This window comes from Vicia villosa, unplaced genomic scaffold, assembly GCF_029867415.1.
Source record: "Vicia villosa cultivar HV-30 ecotype Madison, WI unplaced genomic scaffold, Vvil1.0 ctg.001336F_1_1, whole genome shotgun sequence".
In the NCBI taxonomy this organism is placed as follows: domain Eukaryota; kingdom Viridiplantae; phylum Streptophyta; class Magnoliopsida; order Fabales; family Fabaceae; genus Vicia; species Vicia villosa.
In genome coordinates, this window is record NW_026705579.1 from 482638 (window position 1) to 498404 (window position 15767).

General features: G+C 31.0%; 1 long non-coding RNA gene across 2 annotated transcripts; it reads right to left on the bottom strand.

Moving 5' to 3' along the window:
• Nucleotides 1-808: 808 nt before the first annotated feature.
• On the bottom strand, nucleotides 809-9039 carry LOC131634704 (uncharacterized). Of its 2 annotated transcripts, none has more exons than XR_009293629.1 (3): nucleotides 2932-9039; nucleotides 2673-2831; nucleotides 809-924 (listed from the first exon to the last, which is right to left on the bottom strand). It is a non-coding gene; the product is annotated as an uncharacterized LOC131634704 (long non-coding RNA). The 2 variants fall into 2 exon arrangements; XR_009293630.1 differs by lacking the exon at nucleotides 809-924 and having other exon boundaries at nucleotides 931-2831; nucleotides 2932-6989; nucleotides 8738-9039.
• Nucleotides 9040-15767: the final 6728 nt, after the last annotated feature.

The following is a 15767-nucleotide window of genomic DNA, read 5'->3' on the forward strand; positions in this document are numbered from 1 at the left end:
TTTTCTCAAATCTCAATTAATTAAAGAATCTCTTATGAATAAAATTTAATATTTTTTCTCTAAGATATTTATATTTAATATTTGTTAAACATTAATTATAAATTTTTTTAATAAAATAAAATTACATAATTTCAAAATAAAATTCTCAATAATGAGTTTATAAAAATTTATTTACTATAATTTAAAATTTTAATATTTTTTAAAAATATAAAGTGAAAAAGCATAGAAAAAAGATTAAAATATCTTATTCAAATTTTAATAAGTATCAATTTAAATTATTTATTTTAAATTTAAATTGCAATCTCGTTTTAATTTCAATTCATATAATTAATCATCAAAAAATTCAATTCACGTATATTTTTTTGATAAACCAGATATTTGTAATGCTATGAAAATTATATTTTACAAAAACGTTAAAATAAGAAATCTTTAATGTATGCTAATTTTGATAGTGTTATTTATTTTTAATAGTACTGCATTTTAAATTTTGTAAATATGAATATTATAGAGATAGTTATATCAGATTTTGTTATAAAATTATTTTAACAATATCACTATTTTTATGATATATATTTGTTTGTTATAAATTTTTTAAAAATCTACGAATTTTTTAGCATCACATCTCTTCGTCACAGAAAAAAATTTAATTTATTTAAAATAAATAATCATTAATGTAACACCCCATACATAACTGACTAGTATATTATGCATGAAACGTTAAAATTGATATTGAATACATACAAAAGCTATAGTTATAGAAAGATCCATATAAAATACAATATGAAATTCTACTAAGAAGCATAATACATGAGTCTTCAATAGATCTTGCACAGCGGAATGTCAAAACCAACGAGGTCTTCGAGCCAACACCACTTCCAAGTCTTCAGTCCAAACCTGTTACTGACCAAACGCTACTAACTGCACCTGAAAAAAATATAAGTTGATTGGGGTGAGATTACTAAATCTCAGTGAGTCCTCCTATCCTATGGGTCCACTCGGCTCTACAGGGTACATGCATCACAAACCGAATCCACCATTGATCCGGGGTTTATCCTCTCATCCGGTACAAGTACGGAGCAAATACATGAATCGTCCACCATAGGAGTCATCGTATCACAAGTACACAAATAGTACAACAAACACGTATGCAGACCCATACCCATGTACGGGGAATCCAGAAGTGGTAACAACCAAACTACCAAGGCTGCACGCACACCCTCGGTGGGTTCACCCATGCCTATTTGTCAAGAGACTTGCACAAGCACCCTGCAAGAGTGATTAAATGGGTTCGCACAAGCCTACTTGGCTGCGAGATGACCTTGCCTAAGAGGCGACACCGTCCCATTAACCATCTGTACGCACGTGGTGTTAACAGCAAGTGCAACACGCCGTCTCGACGCATGAGCCCATCCGGGTAGGAACCTAATGATGTAGCCTACATGGCATCACTAGAGATGGTTTACCTGTTATGCGTAGGCTTACTTAGCCGCATAACGCCATCATACCGAGCACGCGAGTGTGTATACAGCAAGTGAGTAAAATGCCTCCAGACCCTCACAAGCACACTGCAACGGTAGTTCAGGTGTGTTAATCATACCAAGAACGCCAATGTGTTAACCGCAAGTGAGACACGCCTCATAGACTCTCACGAGCACATCGCAATGGTATTTGGAAACTAGTCCATATACAATAGTGCCTTACCACCTAGTAGTGGCCCACTTCGATTCTAGCATACCACACGCATAACAAGCGTCAATCACACAATACAATCAATCCCGAATGTTTAACCGAAACAATGGGAATTAATGATCATTATCACACAAAGCATCATGCCACAAACAAGCAACCATCTCCGAATGTCAATCGAACGGACGAATAAACATAATATGATCATCATAAAGCATATCAATATAATGCATTAATTAATGATCCGCATATTGAGAATCAACACATCCATGATCATTGACAGCATTAACATGTTCAAATATAATTTAAACAAGTCTCACACGACTAAGGAGGCGTTCGGTTCTCTATTCGGAACGGAACTGCTCTCGGGGGAGTTAGTAACATAAAATCTTGCCCGACGAGGCGCACTAAGTAGGGTTCCAATATTATTAAATCACACATTCTGGTTTGGGGACCAATTTTATTAGAAAGTACACGTCGCTAGCTTTCCAACGATATAAAGTTTGCGTAATTCCGATACCCGAGCCGAAAGTTACGACCTTCTAAAGTTTGCTGATTTTTCCTTCTGCGTCCAGGGTAACCGGTTACTCAGAAGCCAGTAACCGGTTACTGGCATGAAAAATGCCCAGAAACGCAAATTTACACAGAGTAATCGGTTACCCAAATGCCAGTAACCGATTACCCTGAAGCAGAATCAATTTTCTGCATTTTAAGGGTTCTATAACAGTCCCAATTGCCCCATAATTGATTCCATGCATCACTAACATAATTCCAACGAATTCTAACATGTAGTAGTGATCTAATGGACACAATACATACATAAAATACAATCTAAGCATTAAATCAAGCATGCATCACAGAAAATTACCAATTATCAATTTGTCACATTTATCATTCATTTAAGCATGCAATATGTTCATCTCCATCTAAACCCTTGACATGCATTCTTCCCCAAATCCTACCCAAGTTCTATCTAAAGGACTCACCTTGCTAAAATGGAGGTTGAGATTGTGTTCTTGCTTCCACTAAACTTCCTTCTTGATCAAATCTTCATCTCCAACAAGAACAAACCCGTAATCCCTCTTTTCACACTTTCAGCATCACTGACACAACTTCAAGGTCAGTTTTCTCCTTCGAATCAGAAGCTATAAATGCGAACCATAGGTGCAAATCGAAGAGAAATTCGTTAGCTATCTAATGGGACCGGAATCAGCTCAATCGGAGTTACGAGCGGAGAGTTATTACCTGATTAGTGAAGGCTGTACCATAGTTGCGAAAATGGAGGATGAAGGTGATGAACATGAATCTTCCTCTTCTCTCCCATGCTTCTAAGCTTCTCATTTCCTTTTCCAATTCTGATCCTTTCAGCCAAACAAACCCTTATAATGATATACTTTTTCTTTGGACCAATTTGCTCTTTAACTAAGCCATATTTACCAATATGCCACATGGTTCCTTTCTAACTAAATCCACTAGCTCTTCTTATAAGCAAATTCTTACATTGATACGGAATAGGACCAGACGTGCATTCTAATTTCCAATTATCCAATTAAATGATAATTACTAGCGTCGGCAAACCGGGGTATTACATTCTCCCCCCCTTAAATAGAATTCGCCCTCGAATTCCTTCCGATCACCATGCCAACAAACACCTTCACATCTTCTCCTTTGGATAAACCTTACAACTCTGATTGAAACTTGTTCCGTCTAAGGAAACATAACCTACTACTAATAGACTTGTGCTCTACCATCCCCGATTGAAAACCCCAGATCTTTCATGACACATCTCTTCTGAGGTCTCCAACCTCTACACATCATACTGAGTCTGTAGCCTTGGAACTGATGGCAATCCATGCCTAGTTGGGATATTCATCATACCACGTATCTGCTAAGCTCATCCTTACTAATATAAGCCCCAGAATCTCCACTTTTGCCATAGGTTCCCAAAAACACTGCCATTCCAAGAAATCTTATTACAACTTTCCTTCAATGACGATATCCCGGATTCACTTCCAAACCGATCCTTCATTCAGTCTTAGACCACATCACTGCCACTGCAAACCACAAGGGAGTAGAATCCCACAACTACATCCTTAATATCCGACAATTTCCCTTGCAGTTCCACTGACAAAAGGTGAACTCTAACAGCGGTCCTACAATCTTCGCCCAAATTCTTCACGCACGCTCATAAGTGCACCAGACATATCCATGATAAATCTTTGTCAAGCAAAATGCTTCACTTGACTTCATCATTTCAACGATCACGATATTCACAAGCTCGACCGTCGACCAAGAAAACATCCGATTGCACATCAATCATGAAGCCTCCTCTAAGTCGGTCGTCAACAATACCTCTCAAGATTATGGTGATCCTTAAGAGACTAGAACGAACGAAACGCTGCTTTGACAATTTCCCTTAGGAAGATATTTTCATCCTAATATAAGATCATGCGAATAGTCCGTCCATTCCTACCTCAGACTTATCTGATTCTTCCCTGATCCGTTGCGCTACTCTGATTCCAACAAGTCACACACCTTGAAATCCTCTGAGTCATATTATATCCATAATTCACTTAGTTCCCATTAATACACAATAATTCCTTATCTACAGTCGTCCAATTACAACACGTGCCAGAACTTTATATATATATCCATCATCGGCTACTACTCTTTGAAGTTGCGTACTTTCCAGAATCAAGCTTCTACTTACTCTGCCATTCCATATAGTTCATCTACCACAACTTAGGTACACGTTTCATCCTCAGGACATTGAGAACCAAATGCTCATTGACTTAGAAATCGTCCTTCGTTACTGATTCTCATAGTGTATAACCGTTATGTCTGTCATTCCAACAAATCTTTGTTGCTCAACCGGTATATCGAATCCTTCACGACATACTGCAGTTCATGATAACTCTAGCAGTTCTACACAACTTCTACCCAACCATACACCTTCATTCTCTTAGCGTAGTATCACCTCTGATAACTCGTGTGACCTACTGATATAACGATCCTCCCATAGCCACACTCCATTCACACAATCATCTAACGTATGTTCCACCTCTGAATCAGACACTGAACTGACTTCCTCAGCGGCTGCATCCTTCATTGCAGTGCTTCCAACGGTCTGAGTGTAGCCACAATGCAAGAAATTGCACTTTGCACTTTGCACTTCGAACATCTCTCTTATAAACTCCTTAGCAGTTCTCAAACCAAATTGTCCATGCCTTACCAAGATTAACACTTCTCCTTTCAGAGTACCTAGCAATATCTTACCGGACACATCACACATCGAGCCGATCCAAGATACAACTTGCATATTCCATCACCGGTCGCCAATGGTACATGATAGCCACTCACCATGCTGACCAGGATATCATGACCGCACATGAGTCCCACTCTAGACACTCATGCAAGATTTCCAATTTAACACTTCACAAAACGAGGACATCCCCAAGGTACAATCGGATACTAACTCACGCGATCACGATCACTCAGAGTCTCCATAAGTATAATATTGGGTCTTGATCCATCACATCATCGCCTGTCTAGTTATTCCTCTACTATCGAGTGCGATGTATGGATCCTTATCCCACATACCTTATGAGAGTCTGGATCTGTGTCTCACGAGTGCCAAATCAGAATTCCACCTTGAGCTTCAGATCACCTTTGTCCCACACATGTCGGAATAAGGATGACTCACGCATTTGTGCACGATAGCGATATTGTGGCATCATACCCGTCTGGTAGTACCAACATGGTGGTCTAACTCCGAGGCCATGTATCCAGGTAAACTACCTCAGTGGCGTATAATGACCCACACAAGTATCCTATTATCACAACCGACAAGTGTCTGAACAGGCTTCCAATAGGCTCATCGTTCCTCAAGTCCTTCGAATCACACTCCTCAGGATGCTAAAACCTGAGAGTGCTACACACCAAGGTTTACTTACTCGGAAATCCAAAACGCTAAGCACGAAGATTTGAAGTTCAACTCCGGGTCACCATGCAGTGCGGGTACCCACTCGTCCCACGCATGCATGAGATTCCAGGGATAATTCAGTCCAGATAGGAATACTATGGTTCCTAACATTCGACTCAACTGCGATCATCCTACTGACGTTCCAGATAGATCTTAGTTCTTACTCGCCCGAACGCCCAACACCAAGCGTAGTTCTATGGCTTCACTCGGGGTCAGACGAACAACAACTAACAAGAACTCAGGTTACTGCATTTCACGCTTCTACATCATTTCATATTTCATCTAGCGTAGTTCTAGAGCTTAAATATAAAATGATAAGAACAGAAATACATAACCTCTTCTATCGACCGGGTATTCAAGCCTCGCCCAATCGTAAGCTACCACACTCGTACATTCCACCAACCCTTACTAGGAAACTACTCTCGCTTAGGTGCACCAAGATGATTAAGAATCTAGTACTTCACCCATCCAATTACTGTTAGTACCAACGCAATCAGAATGGTCTGACTTCTGTGTCCGCACTACCAAAGGTTATTCTGTCCTATCAGCTCATCAGTCGCACTCAACACCAGCAGCATCATCAGTACTGAATCCTACTAATTCTCAGCTCAACACCTTCGGAGAATCCCACTTACAAGGCTCCTACTCATTCCTATTTGGATTTCCCTTGCTATTACCAAGACTTAGAGAAATCTTCACTTCGTTCAGTCAAAATCCTGGGGGTTCTAGTTGTCTCCATCCACATCTTGACAGTTCGGGTATCACTACTTCGCGTCAAACGCTCTCCTTAAGCTTGACGACTCCAATATTATCCACTTACAACATCCAAAAAATCCATTACTCGTCCCACTTCAACTACTTGGGTTCACAACACTTACAGGTTTACGAGTCCTCGTGGCGGCTCTGCCGTAATCCTACTGTCTCACACTCAGTCGATGAGTTGATCAAGTTCAACAACTGAATGAGATATCAGTAAAATCAGGCTAGCAACGCACACTTGAGAGGAGGAAAAGGAATTGCTAGTGATGTCTCATGGCTCGGCCGAGAATCGACCTGCTCTGATACCAACTGTAACACCCCATACATAACTGACTAGTATATTATGCATGAAACGTTAAAATTGATATTGAATACATACAAAAGCTATAGTTATAGAAAGATCCATATAAAATACAATATGAAATTCTACTAAGAAGCATAATACATGAGTCTTCAATAGATCTTGCACAGCGGAATGTCAAAACCAACGAGGTCTTCGAGCCAACACCACTTCCAAGTCTTCAGTCCAAACCTGTTACTGACCAAACGCTACTAACTGCACCTGAAAAAAATATAAGTTGATTGGGGTGAGATTACTAAATCTCAGTGAGTCCTCCTATCCTATGGGTCCACTCGGCTCTACAGGGTACATGCATCACAAACCGAATCCACCATTGATCCGGGGTTTATCCTCTCATCCGGTACAAGTACGGAGCAAATACATGAATCGTCCACCATAGGAGTCATCGTATCACAAGTACACAAATAGTACAACAAACACGTATGCAGACCCATACCCATGTACGGGGAATCCAGAAGTGGTAACAACCAAACTACCAAGGCTGCACGCACACCCTCGGTGGGTTCACCCATGCCTATTTGTCAAGAGACTTGCACAAGCACCCTGCAAGAGTGATTAAATGGGTTCGCACAAGCCTACTTGGCTGCGAGATGACCTTGCCTAAGAGGCGACACCGTTCCATTAACCATCTGTACGCACGTGGTGTTAACAGCAAGTGCAACACGCCGTCTCGACGCATGAGCCCATCCGGGTAGGAACCTAATGATGTAGCCTACATGGCATCACTAGAGATGGTTTACCTGTTATGCGTAGGCTTACTTAGCCGCATAACGCCATCATACCGAGCACGCGAGTGTGTATACAGCAAGTGAGTAAAATGCCTCCAGACCCTCACAAGCACACTGCAACGGTAGTTCAGGTGTGTTAATCATACCAAGAACGCCAATGTGTTAACCGCAAGTGAGACACGCCTCATAGACTCTCACGAGCACATCGCAATGGTATTTGGAAACTAGTCCATATACAATAGTGCCTTACCACCTAGTAGTGGCCCACTTCGATTCTAGCATACCACACGCATAACAAGCGTCAATCACACAATACAATCAATCCCGAATGTTTAACCGAAACAATGGGAATTAATGATCATTATCACACAAAGCATCATGCCACAAACAAGCAACCATCTCCGAATGTCAATCGAACGGACGAATAAACATAATATGATCATCATAAAGCATATCAATATAATGCATTAATTAATGATCCGCATATTGAGAATCAACACATCCATGATCATTGACAGCATTAACATGTTCAAATATAATTTAAACAAGTCTCACACGACTAAGGAGGCGTTCGGTTCTCTATTCGGAACGGAACTGCTCTCGGGGGAGTTAGTAACATAAAATCTTGCCCGACGAGGCGCACTAAGTAGGGTTCCAATATTATTAAATCACACATTCTGGTTTGGGGACCAATTTTATTAGAAAGTACACGTCGCTAGCTTTCCAACGATATAAAGTTTGCGTAATTCCGATACCCGAGCCGAAAGTTACGACCTTCTAAAGTTTGCTGATTTTTCCTTCTGCGTCCAGGGTAACCGGTTACTCAGAAGCCAGTAACCGGTTACTGGCATGAAAAATGCCCAGAAACGCAAATTTACACAGAGTAATCGGTTACCCAAATGCCAGTAACCGATTACCCTGAAGCAGAATCAATTTTCTGCATTTTAAGGGTTCTATAACAGTCCCAATTGCCCCATAATTGATTCCATGCATCACTAACATAATTCCAACGAATTCTAACATGTAGTAGTGATCTAATGGACACAATACATACATAAAATACAATCTAAGCATTAAATCAAGCATGCATCACAGAAAATTACCAATTATCAATTTGTCACATTTATCATTCATTTAAGCATGCAATATGTTCATCTCCATCTAAACCCTTGACATGCATTCTTCCCCAAATCCTACCCAAGTTCTATCTAAAGGACTCACCTTGCTAAAATGGAGGTTGAGATTGTGTTCTTGCTTCCACTAAACTTCCTTCTTGATCAAATCTTCATCTCCAACAAGAACAAACCCGTAATCCCTCTTTTCACACTTTCAGCATCACTGACACAACTTCAAGGTCAGTTTTCTCCTTCGAATCAGAAGCTATAAATGCGAACCATAGGTGCAAATCGAAGAGAAATTCGTTAGCTATCCAATGGGACCGGAATCAGCTCAATCGGAGTTACGAGCGGAGAGTTATTACCTGATTAGTGAAGGCTGTACCATAGTTGCGAAAATGGAGGATGAAGGTGATGGACATGAATCTTCCTCTTCTCTCCCATGCTTCTAAGCTTCTCATTTCCTTTTCCAATTCTGATCCTTTCAGCCAAACAAACCCTTATAATGATATACTTTTTCTTTGGACCAATTTGCCCTTTAACTAAGCCATATTTACCAATATGCCACATGGTTCCTTTCTAACTAAATCCACTAGCTCTTCTTATAAGCAAATTCTTACATTGATACGGAATAGGACCAGACGTGCATTCTAATTTCCAATTATCCAATTAAATGATAATTACTAGCGTCGGCAAACCGGGGTATTACAATTAAAATTAAATTTAAATATTTTTATCTTTTTTCTATGAATTTTTAAAAATATAGTGAAAATATCTTCATAAAAATCAGTATTGAAAAATATTTTATCATAAAATTATGAAATTTTAATTCTAAATAATTTTTTATAATTTAAAATTAAAATTATTCAAGAAAGAAATATTTAATTTTATTCATAAGAGATTCTCTAATTAATTTTGAGATTTGAGAAAAATGATTGTGTGTAACTTTTAATTGTATGTTTATTTTAAGTAAGATATAATCTATACCACAAATTTTATTGAATAGAATCTAAGGGCTCCAACTGATTGTTCTCATTTCTCATTATAACCAAGTGTTCTCACTTGAGTCGCCCCATATATGGGGGCGACTCAAGTGAGAACACTTGGTTTTAATGAGAAATAAGAACAATCAATTATAGCCTTAAGATTTTATTAAATGAAATTTGTGGTATAGATTATATCTTACTTAAAATAAACATGCAACTAAATGATACACACTATCATTTTTCTCAAATCTCAATTAATTAAAGAATCTCTTATGAATAAAATTTAATATTTTTTCTCTAAGATATTTATATTTAATATTTGTTAAACATTAATTATAAATTTTTTTAATAAAATAAAATTACATAATTTCAAAATAAAATTCTCAATAATGAGTTTATAAAAATTTATTTACTATAATTTGAAATTTTAATATTTTTTAAAAATATAAAGTGAAAAAGCATAGAAAAAAGATTAAATATCTTATTCAAATTTTAATAAGTATCAATTTAAATTATTTATTTTAAATTTAAATTGCAATCTCGTTTTAATTTCAATTCATATAATTAATCATCAAAAAAATTCAATTCACGTATATTTTTTTGATAAACCAGATATTTGTAATGCTATGAAAATTATATTTTACAAAAACGTTAAAATAAGAAATCTTTAATGTATGCTAATTTTGATAGTGTTATTTATTTTTAATAGTACTGCATTTTAAATTTTGTAAATATGAATATTATAGAGATAGTTATATCAGATTTTGTTATAAAATTATTTTAACAATATCACTATTTTTATGATATATATTTGTTTGTTATAAATTTTTTAAAAATCTACGAATTTTTTAGCATCACATCTCTTCGTCACAGAAAAAAATTTAATTTATTTAAAATAAATAATCATTAAAATTAAATTTAAATATTTTTATCTTTTTTCTATGAATTTTTAAAAATATAGTGAAAATATCTTCATAAAAATCAGTATTGAAAAATATTTTATCATAAAATTATGAAATTTTAATTCTAAATAATTTTTTATAATTTAAAATTAAAATTATTCAAGAAAGAAATATTTAATTTTATTCATAAGAGATTCTCTAATTAATTTTGAGATTTGAGAAAAATGATTGTGTGTAACTTTTAATTGTATGTTTATTTTAAGTAAGATATAATCTATACCACAAATTTTATTGAATAGAATCTAAGGGCTCCAACTGATTGTTCTCATTTCTCATTATAACCAAGTGTTCTCACTTGAGTCGCCCCATATATGGGGGCGACTCAAGTGAGAACACTTGGTTTTAATGAGAAATAAGAACAATCAATTATAGCCTTAAGATTTTATTAAATGAAATTTGTGGTATAGATTATATCTTACTTAAAATAAACATGCAACTAAATGATACACACTATCATTTTTCTCAAATCTCAATTAATTAAAGAATCTCTTATGAATAAAATTTAATATTTTTTCTCTAAGATATTTATATTTAATATTTGTTAAACATTAATTATAAATTTTTTTAATAAAATAAAATTACATAATTTCAAAATAAAATTCTCAATAATGAGTTTATAAAAATTTATTTACTATAATTTGAAATTTTAATATTTTTTAAAAATATAAAGTGAAAAAGCAGAGAAAAAAAATTAAAATATCTTATTCAAATTTTAATAAGTATCAATTTAAATTATTTATTTTAAATTTAAATTGCAATCTCGTTTTAATTTCAATTCATATAATTAATCATCAAAAAAATTCAATTCACGTATATTTTTTTGATAAACCAGATATTTGTAATGCTATGAAAATTATATTTTACAAAAACGTTAAAATAAGAAATCTTTAATGTATGCTAATTTTGATAGTGTTATTTATTTTTAATAGTACTGCATTTTAAATTTTGTAAATATGAATATTATAGAGATAGTTATATCAGATTTTGTTATAAAATTATTTTAACAATATCACTATTTTTATGATATATATTTGTTTGTTATAAATTTTTTAAAAATCTACGAATTTTTTAGCATCACATCTCTTCGTCACAGAAAAAATTTAATTTATTTAAAAGAAATAATCATTAAAATTAAATTTAAATATTTTTATCTTTTTTCTATGAATTTTTAAAAATATAGTGAAAATATCTTCATAAAAATCAGTATTGAAAAATATTTTATCATAAAATTATGAAATTTTAATTCTAAATAATTTTTTATAATTTAAAATTAAAATTATTCAAGAAAGAAATATTTAATTTTATTCATAAGAGATTCTCTAATTAATTTTGAGATTTGAGAAAAATGATTGTGTGTAACTTTTAATTGTATGTTTATTTTAAGTAAGATATAATCTATACCACAAATTTTATTGAATAGAATCTAAGGGCTCCAACTGATTGTTCTCATTTCTCATTATAACCAAGTGTTCTCACTTGATTCGCCCCATATATGGGGGCGACTCAAGTGAGAACACTTGGTTTTAATAAGAAATAAAAACAATCAATTATAGCCTTAAGATTTTATTAAATGAAATTTGTGGTATAGATTATATCTTACTTAAAATAAACATGCAACTAAATGATACACACTATCATTTTTCTCAAATCTCAATTAATTAAAGAATCTCTTATGAATAAAATTTAATATTTTTTCTCTAAGATATTTATATTTAATATTTGTTAAACATTAATTATAAATTTTTTTAATAAAATAAAATTATATAATTTCAAAATAAAATTCTCAATAATGAGTTTATAAAAATTTATTTACTATAATTTGAAATTTTAATATTTTTTAAAAATATAAAGTGAAAAAGCATAGAAAAAAGATTAAAATATCTTATTCAAATTTTAATAAGTATCAATTTAAATTATTTATTTTAAATTTAAATTGCAATCTCGTTTTAATTTCAATTCATATAATTAATCATCAAAAAAATTCAATTCACGTATATTTTTTTGATAAACCAGATATTTGTAATGCTATGAAAATTATATTTTACAAAAACGTTAAAATAAGAAATCTTTAATGTATGCTAATTTTGATAGTGTTATTTATTTTTAATAGTACTGCATTTTAAATTTTGTAAATATGAATATTATAGAGATAGTTATATCAGATTTTGTTATAAAATTATTTTAACAATATCACTATTTTTATGATATATATTTGTTTGTTATAAATTTTTTAAAAATCTACGAATTTTTTAGCATCACATCTCTTCGTCACAGAAAAAATTTAATTTATTTAAAAGAAATAATCATTAAAATTAAATTTAAATATTTTTATCTTTTTTCTATGAATTTTTAAAAATATAGTGAAAATATCTTCATAAAAATCAGTATTGAAAAATATTTTATCATAAAATTATGAAATTTTAATTCTAAATAATTTTTTATAATTTAAAATTAAAATTATTCAAGAAAGAAATATTTAATTTTATTCATAAGAGATTCTCTAATTAATTTTGAGATTTGAGAAAAATGATTGTGTGTAACTTTTAATTGTATGTTTATTTTAAGTAAGATATAATCTATACCACAAATTTTATTGAATAGAATCTAAGGGCTCCAACTGATTGTTCTCATTTCTCATTATAACCAAGTGTTCTCACTTGATTCGCCCCATATATGGGGGCGACTCAAGTGAGAACACTTGGTTTTAATGAGAAATAAGAACAATCAATTATAGCCTTAAGATTTTATTAAATGAAATTTGTGGTATAGATTATATCTTACTTAAAATAAACATGCAACTAAATGATACACACTATCATTTTTCTCAAATCTCAATTAATTAAAGAATCTCTTATGAATAAAATTTAATATTTTTTCTCTAAGATATTTATATTTAATATTTGTTAAACATTAATTATAAATTTTTTTAATAAAATAAAATTATATAATTTCAAAATAAAATTCTCAATAATGAGTTTATAAAAATTTATTTACTATAATTTGAAATTTTAATATTTTTTAAAAATATAAAGTGAAAAAGCATAGAAAAAAGATTAAAATATCTTATTCAAATTTTAATAAGTATCAATTTAAATTATTTATTTTAAATTTAAATTGCAATCTCGTTTTAATTTCAATTCATATAATTAATCATCAAAAAAATTCAATTCACGTATATTTTTTTGATAAACCAGATATTTGTAATGCTATGAAAATTATATTTTACAAAAACGTTAAAATAAGAAATCTTTAATGTATGCTAATTTTGATAGTGTTATTTATTTTTAATAGTACTGCATTTTAAATTTTGTAAATATGAATATTATAGAGATAGTTATATCAGATTTTGTTATAAAATTATTTTAACAATATCACTATTTTTATGATATATATTTGTTTGTTATAAATTTTTTAAAAATCTACGAATTTTTTAGCATCACATCTCTTCGTCACAGAAAAAATTTAATTTATTTAAAAGAAATAATCATTAAAATTAAATTTAAATATTTTTATCTTTTTTCTATGAATTTTTAAAAATATAGTGAAAATATCTTCATAAAAATCAGTATTGAAAAATATTTTATCATAAAATTATGAAATTTTAATTCTAAATAATTTTTTATAATTTAAAATTAAAATTATTCAAGAAAGAAATATTTAATTTTATTCATAAGAGATTCTCTAATTAATTTTGAGATTTGAGAAAAATGATTGTGTGTAACTTTTAATTGTATGTTTATTTTAAGTAAGATATAATCTATACCACAAATTTCATTGAATAGAATCTAAGGGCTCTAACTGATTGTTCTCATTTCTCATTATAACCAAGTGTTCTCACTTGAGTCGCCCCATATATGGGGGCGACTCAAGTGAGAACACTTGGTTTTAATGAGAAATAAGAACAATCAATTATAGCCTTAAGATTTTATTAAATGAAATTTGTGGTATAGATTATATCTTACTTAAAATAAACATGCAACTAAATGATACACACTATCATTTTTCTCAAATCTCAATTAATTAAAGAATCTCTTATGAATAAAATTTAATATTTTTTATCTAAGATATTTATATTTAATATTTGTTAAACATTAATTATAAATTTTTTTAATAAAATAAAATTACATAATTTCAAAATAAAATTCTCAATAATGAGTTTATAAAAATTTATTTACTATAATTTGAAATTTTAATATTTTTTAAAAATATAAAGTGAAAAAGCATAGAAAAAAGATTAAAATATCTTATTCAAATTTTAATAAGTATCAATTTAAATTATTTATTTTAAATTTAAATTGCAATCTCGTTTTAATTTCAATTCATATAATTAATCATCAAAAAAATTCAATTCACGTATATTTTTTTGATAAACCAGATATTTGTAATGCTATGAAAATTATATTTTACAAAAACGTTAAAATAAGAAATCTTTAATGTATGCTAATTTTGATAGTGTTATTTATTTTTAATAGTACTGCATTTTAAATTTTGTAAATATGAATATTATAGAGATAGTTATATCAGATTTTGTTATAAAATTATTTTAACAATATCACTATTTTTATGATATATATTTGTTTGTTATAAATTTTTTAAAAATCTACGAATTTTTTAGCATCACATCTCTTCGTCACAGAAAAAAATTTAATTTATTTAAAAGAAATAATCATTAAAATTAAATTTAAATATTTTTATCTTTTTTCTATGAATTTTTAAAAATATAGTGAAAATATCTTCATAAAAATCAGTATTGAAAAATATTTTATCATAAAATTATGAAATTTTAATTCTAAATAATTTTTTATAATTTAAAATTAAAATTATTCAAGAAAGAAATATTTAATTTTATTCATAAGAGATTCTCTAATTAATTTTGAGATTTGAGAAAAATGATTGTGTGTAACTTTTAATTGTATGTTTATTTTAAGTAAGATATAATCTATACCACAAATTTCATTGAATAGAATCTAAGGGCTCTAACTGATTGTTCTCATTTCTCATTATAACCAAGTGTTCTCACTTGAGTCGCCCCATATATGGGGGCGACTCAAGTGAGAACACTTGGTTTTAATGAGAAATAAGAACAATCAATTATAGCCTTAAGATTTTATTAAATGAAATTTGTGGTATAGATTATATCTTACTTAAAATAAACATGCAACTAAATGATACACACTATCATTTTTCT